Source organism: Camelus dromedarius, chromosome 16 (genome assembly GCF_036321535.1).
Source record: "Camelus dromedarius isolate mCamDro1 chromosome 16, mCamDro1.pat, whole genome shotgun sequence".
Taxonomy (NCBI): Eukaryota; Metazoa; Chordata; class Mammalia; order Artiodactyla; family Camelidae; genus Camelus; species Camelus dromedarius.
In genome coordinates, this window is record NC_087451.1 from 51985933 (window position 1) to 51994383 (window position 8451).

Genomic DNA, 8451 nt, shown 5'->3' on the forward strand with positions numbered 1-8451 from the left:
TTTGTAAGGAGATTTGAGTGAATATGTACATGGGTAGGAAAGGTGGCTAGATAGATGTAGATGACCTTAGATTGCTTTTTAATGCTAAGAATCTAGTAGCCTGTATCATACCAGGAATTTCAAAGCTTTAAATTTGAACAGGAAAAAAAAAAATCCTGTAACTCTGCACACTGTTTTCTATCTACATTTCCTCCCTCAGTGACTTCTTTCATTTCCATAGGTTTAAATATCACCCATACACTGATGACTACCAAATTATATCCCGAGCCTTGACCTTTCTCCTGGGAGGCATTCTTCATTCCCTTTTCTTATCCAAATCTAACGCATGAGTTAAGTCCTGGCAACGCTACCTCTAAAATATGCCCAGAATCTGTCTACTTCTTTCTATCGCCACTGGTCCTAGCCACCAATATCTCTTGCATTAATTGTTGCCTCCCCCATCCTAGCCACAATCTGTTATTAACAGAGTAGTCAGAGTGATCTTTTAAAAATTTAGATCGTCACTCTGTCACTTAAAAACCTTCATCACATGCTTCCATCCATCATACTTGGAGAAAAAAAGAATCTAGGGCCTATCAAGCCTACGTGGTGCTCTGTGGTTACTAATTCAAATACCTCCTACTTATGAACTGCTGACCAAGAGCCCCATTAAAGAAGGATGGGAGGAGACAGGAAAAGCATAACTGCTCTATGTTGAAATCAAATGTTATCATTCAGGAATAGTGGCCTGGCCTGGCCAAGTTTTTTTTCAATTTTCAAGAGAAACTGCAAGTCAGTATTGTTTTTGTTTTTGGTGAAATCTCAAAAGCACCATGTGAACTAAATGTAATCCGTGGGGCTCCACTTTGTGAACTACTTTCTAACTTCATGTGCAACACTCTCCCCCTTATTCTCTGTGGCCCAGGTCTCCCCGGCTAACTTTCTCATCCTCAAATATGCCATTTCAGTAGCTAGGCCTTGCGGGTCTCTCTGATTGGGACCTCAAACAGCACAGCAGTCTTCTCATCATTCAGTTCTCAGCCCCAGTGTCCCTTTCTCAGATGACATAAACAGCCACCCCATACCTCCTATCATTCTATTATATTTTTTTCTATGAATTCAGTAAATTTACCACTATCTTAAATTAACTTGTTTACTGGTACATAAATTTTGTCTCTCCCCACCACAGTGTAAACTCCACAAGGGCAAGAAGCTCGTCTGTCTTGTTCACAACCTAAAATAATGCCAGTCACATAGTCGGGCTTGATAAATACCTGTTGAATGAATAATACCCTTGAGGCACAAAGTTGCTTGGAAAAGTGGTAAAAAGACCAAGCTGACTCATGGAAATCGGAACCAAAACAAGTCAGTTCAGCAGCTTCAACAAAAGGATAAGAAATCTGCCTTGTGTCTCCCTCCTCTGGCACATGAAGCCCTTACATATTCTGAGAGCAGCAGCACCAGGAGGTCTACACAGTAGCCTCTGGAGTGCAACGGGCCACCTCTGCACTTAGCAGCCAATAAGAACTCCTCCTGGCACCAAACAAGCAAGAGGGATGTCCATATGTCAGCGGGAGTTGGTGGGCAACCCTGATTGTCTCAAAGCCTCTCCGGTGGAGAAAAGGAGGGATAAAGTGATTCAGTAGTAGAGTAAGATCAAAGAGTCAGCAAGTACACGTTGCCTCCCAGCTGCTCTCAGCTGTCCGCCCCCTTCTCTGCCATCATCATCTCATTTGGCTCACTCCTGTCACTTGGCAGTCATAGCTATTTCTGAGTGAGTCTTTGCACTGAGCTATCTATCATCCTTCGCTGAAAGCACTCCCAGTCTCAGAGGAGGAACAGGGTTCCATCTGGCTGCACTTTCATTTTGCTACAGCATTTGGCAGGCTTCAAGCGCATTTGGGAGCCAATGGTCACCTTCAGGGGACTTTGGAGGACTACGCTGGTTGGGTGGTTGGTGGTGGTGATTGTGGTTTGCGTTGTATGTAAGTGTTGCTTGTTTGCTTGTTGTCCTGCCAAATGTGACTGAAAGAGTATCAAGCCAGATGGTCAGATTATTAATAATAGTTAATATTTTCTGGATTCCTACCACGTGTCTGGCGTTATGCTAGGGTTTGACATACACCATCTCTAATCCTCACAACAACCCTGTAAGGTATGCAATATCTTCATTGTACCAGTGGGAAACTGACACTCAGAAGTGAAGGAACTTTCCCATAAAGTCCCTACTATTACCCTGCATCATTATTATTTAACATCACCTTATATTTGCACAGTGAGAGTACTGTTTAGTCACCAACCTTCAGATCAGTTTTCTTCAAGTCTTAATATCCCCCAGAAAAGTAAAAAAACTATTATCACCTCCATTCTAGGTATCTAATGATTTGTCCAAGGTCACTTAGCAAGTTAATTGCTAAAGTAAGAGTACATGTAACTAGATTCTGTCAACTGGAGAAAATGCACAACCTAAAAGGTGAGAATGATGTTTTTATTAGGCGGACTTTCTGAGGACTTCAAGCTCCGGAGACAGCCTCTCAGATGGCTCTAAGGGACTCCTCCGAAGAGGTAAGGGAGGAGCCAGGATATACAGAAGACCAGGTAGTTGGAATATCAAAAGATCACTGTTAACTGAAAACAAACAAACAAACAAAAAAAAACAGGTATCTCAAGGAATGAGCGCTTTTCCATGTACGGGAAAATGCAAAAGTCTGGGCTCATTGAAATCATTCTTTTGACATGCACCTCAGCTATCTAGGCTCAGTGTCCTGTGCTTTCCCATCCTGAGTCTTCTCAGGGGGCACCGTTGGGAGTGGATGCAGTGGCTGAGGGCTTGATGGCAGGAATCCTATTTCCAACCACAGTTCCGTCAGGGCTCACCTGCTGGCAGCTGCAATGTGATAGCTTGGTGGCTGCAACATCCTTTGTTTACTAATATGGCAGGCAATACTTTTCATTCACAATTCCCAGCCCAATGTTCTCTCTATATTTAATAATGAAATATGGGAAATGGGAGCGGATCCCCCAATATAGCAAGAAGTAAGATTAGGGGAGTTTACTATCAAGGTCAAGGGAACTTGGTGCTGTTCAGAGACCTTGGCTGGGCTAGGAAGAAATATTGGAAGTTTGTTATCAAATTCTCTCCAAAATGCCCTGCCTTACCCCCATTTCACCAGCAACAAATTTTACTCCTTAGTGGTCTCTGATTGGTGTAAGAATGATGCCTTCAGTTACCAGACATTCCAAACGGGAAACAGCAGTTACACCACGCTCTGTGGTCCACCAGTTTTTAACCAGGTAACCTTGGGTAAGTTATTTCACCTGTAGTTTCCTCAACTACAGAACAAGGAGAGTAATAGTTTCTAACTTTTGGGGTTACTGAGAGGATTAACTGAGTTAAATGTATGTAATGTTTTCAGTACAGACACTCAAATATTAGTTGAATGAATGAAAGAAGACATGGCCCTTACCTTCAAGAAAACTGCAATCTGGTTGTATTGTAAACAGTATAAGAAATTGGGCAGGGCCCTAATCGAAAGTCTAGGGTCTGACTTTTCCCATTTACTAGCTGTGCACCATCTACCTAGTCAGTTTACTCTCCCAGCCTTCGTTTTACCCTCTCTGGGTATTGTGTTGTCTGGGTACCCCGTAAGGACCCTCTCACCTCTGTCTATCACCGTGATTTGTGATTTATAATAAGAAATATGTTTTGGCCTCTGTCCCAAATTCTGGAACAAAGGTCCCAAAATCTTTGAAATTTCCTAAGTGATCAAAAAGAATAGTGATAATGGTATTATTTGTTAGTCAAAACAAGCCCCTCACAACCACACCAGAGTTTATGCTAATGAGGTGACTTTTGGAAAGCCCCTAAGGATGGGTGCTGGTTACCTGGGGAACCAACCACTGATTAGAGGGTTAGAACTTTCAGTCCCACCCCTGACCTCCCCTGGGAGGGGAGGGGACTGGAGATTGAGTTCAGTCACCAGTGACCCATGATTTAATAAGTCATGCCTGCTGAAGCCTACATAAAAAACCAAACAGATGGCGTTAGAGAGCTTCTGGGCTGGTGAACATGGAAGTGCTGGGAGGGCGGCATGCCCAGAGAGGGCGTGGAAGCAGTGCACCCATTCCCACATACGTTTCCCTGTACATCTCTTCTACCTGGCTGTTCCTGAGTTACATCTTTTTATAATAAACTGGGACTCTAGTAAGTAAATTGTTTTCCTGAGTTCTGTCAGCAGCTCTAGCAAATTAATCAAACCCAGGGAAGGGATTGTGGGAAGTTCTGATCTATAGCCAGTCAGAAGCACAGGAAACAAGCTAGATTTGTAATTGGCATCCATAGTGGTAGGAATGAGCAGTCTTGTGGGACTGAGCATGTAACCTATGGGATCTGACACTAGCTCCAGGTAGATCGCTTCAGAACTGAATTCAATTTCAGGACACCCAGCTGATGTCACAGAATTGCTTGATGTACAGAGAACCCACATGTCTGGTGACACAGCTAAGTAGTATTCAGAGCGTATTGTTACATGTAAATGGAAACAATAGAGTTTTTCTCTTTACAATCCACCAAGACCAAAACAGGAGCTGAAGGCGGCAGGAGAGGGAGAGCACAGTGGGCTGCGTGGTCGGAAGGCTTCAGTAAGAGGGCTTGGGTGGAACCGCCAAGAAAAGTAGAGAAGAGGGACTGGGGCACTCCTGGTGTAAAGGAAATGGCATGAGGAACAAGTGAGGAAGGAAGTGTTTGGCTGGGTCTTCAACCTCTGCCACACAGCAGAGCTGGAAAGCCAGCGGTCATCAGGGCTACCTATCAACCGGCCCAGAGTCCACTGGAGGAGACAGAACTTTAAGTACGCTTCCCACATAGGCTCATCTCTTTGTAAAATAAATTTTCCCTTTGAAAATTATTAACTTGCCTCCTAAAAAACATGACCACTGGGACTTCACACTAGAAAACCTGACCAAGAGTTTAGGGAGGATGGTAGCAACTTTGAGTCTCCCTCACACTTTATATCTATGACCTCAACCCTGCTCCAGAAGCCCCTGTCTCTGTGCCATGGATCAACTACTCCCAAAGGCACACTTGACTCTTCTCAACTCTGTCCTACCTCAGCCTGGCAGCTGCAGCACAAAGATATTCAAAGGAGAGGCAAAAAAAAAAAAAAAAACCCTTCCGGTTAAGAACCAACCTCCCCAGCCTTTACTGAGAATGAAGAGCCGTGGGCTGACTTGAATTATTACATCTTCCTACAACTGTTCCCTTTTAAATATTTATCCTGGCAAACACCACCACCATTTTTTACAACTTATTTTAATTGTGTGACTATTAAGCAAACCAAACCATAAAATCAGTTCTCAGTGCTGAGATTTATGTGATTCATAGACCAGAGCTTACCGAGAAAGGAATCCACTGAGTGCAAACTAGCCTCACGAGTGCCCCACATGGTCTCTAGGAAGGTGTGAAGCCTTTTCCCTATTCCTGCCTGTGGCTTCCAAGCTTCCACAGTGGGTATCATAAAAAAGGAACAGAATCTACCCATTTCCCTGTGATTTTTTTTTTTCCTTCTTCTTAACATCCTGATGACTGAAAACTGGAAGTCAGGGATGCTACAGTCCTAAAGGGGGTGGCAGAAGCTCTGAGAGGCTCTCAAACAGGATCAGTGCCCTGGAGGATTGAGGATCGAGGTCTGAGGGAAAGATTTAATCATGGGACTTTGAATAGCTAGGAACAAGCAGGAGGTATCCTGCTTATTCGACACCAAGGTACTTCTTGATTTGGACCATGCAACTGCTTTGAGACTCCAATAGGAGCTCTCCCTCCAAAAATACACTGACCCACAGATATTTATATAAAATTTCAGAGGGTTCAAGGGCACCCTTGAGCCTATCCACATAGCCCCGAGGGGCCCATGAGCCTTAGGTTATTACTCACAACTTTCACTGTTACCACTCACTCTGCCCTCATTTCTCCCCTTTTCACAGTAGCCAACTAACTCATCTCCGGGTTTTTCTACACAGCAGGCAAAGTGACAACGATCCTGTTAAAACCTAAATCAGATCATGTTACTTCTCTGCTCAGTATAATCCACTAGCTTCCCATTTTACTTGCAATAAAACCCAGCATCTTTACAGTGGTTTACAAGGCCCTACAGGATCTGTGTCCAGATACCCTGCTGACCTCATCTCCAGTTCTTCTCAACCTTAACTCCTGCTGCTCTAGGCACACCCACCTCCTTGTGATCTCTCAACAGGAGAGACATATTCTGGTCCTGGGCCCTTCCTTGCTGCTCCCTCTCCACCTGGTTCTCTCCTTCATTCCTTCAAGTCTACTCAGTTGTCACTTTGTTGGCAAGGCCTCCCTGACCACTGTATTTAAAACTGCAACACCCAGCGTGCCCTGCCTGGCACCTCCTACCCTCCTCTGCTTTCTTCTCTGCTTTTTTCACAGCACCCATCATCTCTATCTTGCATCTATGCATTTTCCTTATTGTTTATTATCTGTCTCCCACACTAATCTGTTAGCTCCATGAGGGCAGGGATTTTTGTCTGTTTTGTTTCACTGCTGCATCCCAGTTCCTGAATTGGCACTCAATACTTGACTGATTGATGACTACCTGAATGATTAAACTCTCCAGTACTATGAATGTATGCAGGCTGGGGAGTCAAGGGGAGTGTACATGTACTGAACTACCTCCGAGTGCCAAGCAGTTTGCAAGTTAATATATGTCATCTCATTTAATTGTCACATACAATCCTAAGAGGTATTTTTATCCCCATTTCACCATGAAAGCTGAGGCCCAGAGAAGTTAAGAAAATAAATGAAGGTTACACAGCCAGTGGTGGAATATAATTCAAACCTAAGTCTGTGTGACTCCCCGCTATTCCTACCACACATCACGGTCATTCTCCTTAGGAGCCGTTCCCACTTCTCTAAGGAAATGCAACTGCCAGTTTTCGTATCTTGTTCCATTTTACAGATGGGGCCTGAATCAGAGATGATTAGGGGCTCCGTGGAGCTCTAATCCAGCAAAACAAACATTTACAGCCTCAGTCTTTTTGCACATTTACATCAAACATTGTCAAAGATACAATGTAATAAACAAACATCCTTCTGAGGGAGGTTTATTACTTTCAGAGATTCATGCATTCATTCCATTTACTCAAGGGTCTCATTCATTCATAAATACTTGCTGGGAGCCTACTAAGTGCCCAGTACTGTTCTAGAGGATAAAAAGATGCATGAAGCACAGACGTCACCCTCCATAAACTGGGGCGATGCTGTATAATGCAAGTTATTTGCAGTTTTATATTCTCTAGTCACTACATTTTCAAAAAAGTAAAAATAAACAGTTAAAATTAATTTGAATAATATATTTTTATTGAACTCTACATATCCAAAATATCATTTCAACATGTAATCAGCATAAATAATATTACTAATGAGATATTTTACAGTCTTTTTTTTTTGTTCGGTAGCACATCTTTGAAATCATCTCAATTTGGATTGGCCACATTTCAAGAGCTCAAAACCACACATGGCTGGTGATAACAGCATTTGACAGCACAGGGATAGGAGGAAAGACAGATGCAGTCAAGGGATTTATAAAAGAACATGGTAGATTCAGTGATAGAGACATGCTCAGGATCACACAACTGCTGGAGTTCGGAATTTGAGCCTCCAATAAACTTCCAATCTCAGACCTGTTCTTTCTGCAGCATATTAGAGACTTTGCCCCACTTCAAACAGTGGCATCATGGCTGGCCTCAACCAACCTAACTTAATATATCCAAAACAAAATTCATCCTTTTATCCTAAATTCCTCCTCCTCCCCTCCCATTTTCTATTTTAGTTGATGGCCAGTATCTCCCTGCTCACTCAAGTCATCTTCATTATATCTTTAGGTAAATGAGCATTTTATCTAGAAGCTAATTTAAAACTTAATTGCTTACCAAAAAATGCACCTTCCTCTCCACCCCAACCAACTAAGCTTGTTCAGGCCATTTTCATCTCTCACATGGGTCACACTACAAGAACTTTTTTTATTCCAGATTTATTGATATAACTGATATACATCACTATATAAGGTGTGCAGCATAATGACCTGATATAGACAGAGTAAAAAGGGGAAAAAATTTCCTTAAAAATATGACCCTCTTCATGAATTTGCATGTCATCCTTGTGCAATGCTCATCTCTGTATCCTCCCATTACAGTTAATGTTCTACCTAAGCCAGCACTGAGAACCGTTTAATTGGTTCTCTTACCTCAGTCTCTCCAAGATTCAACAGTAAGTTACTACTTCATAAGGCCCTTCGTGGCTCTCCATTCCCTACATAACAAAAGCCATGATCTTTTTTACATAGCACAGAATTCCCTCCAAGGTCTGATTTATACTTAACTAACAATGACCAGTTATTTACTATTCCTAGACCCTGAACAAGTTCAATCACCTTCTCTGAGCCTGCTATTCTT

At 42.7% G+C, this 8451-nt stretch overlaps 1 non-coding gene across 1 annotated transcript; it reads right to left on the bottom strand.

The window, feature by feature from the left end:
• Positions 1–8119: 8119 nt before the first annotated feature.
• Positions 8120–8223, bottom strand: LOC116157977 (U6 spliceosomal RNA). Its single transcript, XR_004142208.1, has one exon. It is a non-coding gene; the product is annotated as a U6 spliceosomal RNA (small nuclear RNA).
• Positions 8224–8451: the final 228 nt, after the last annotated feature.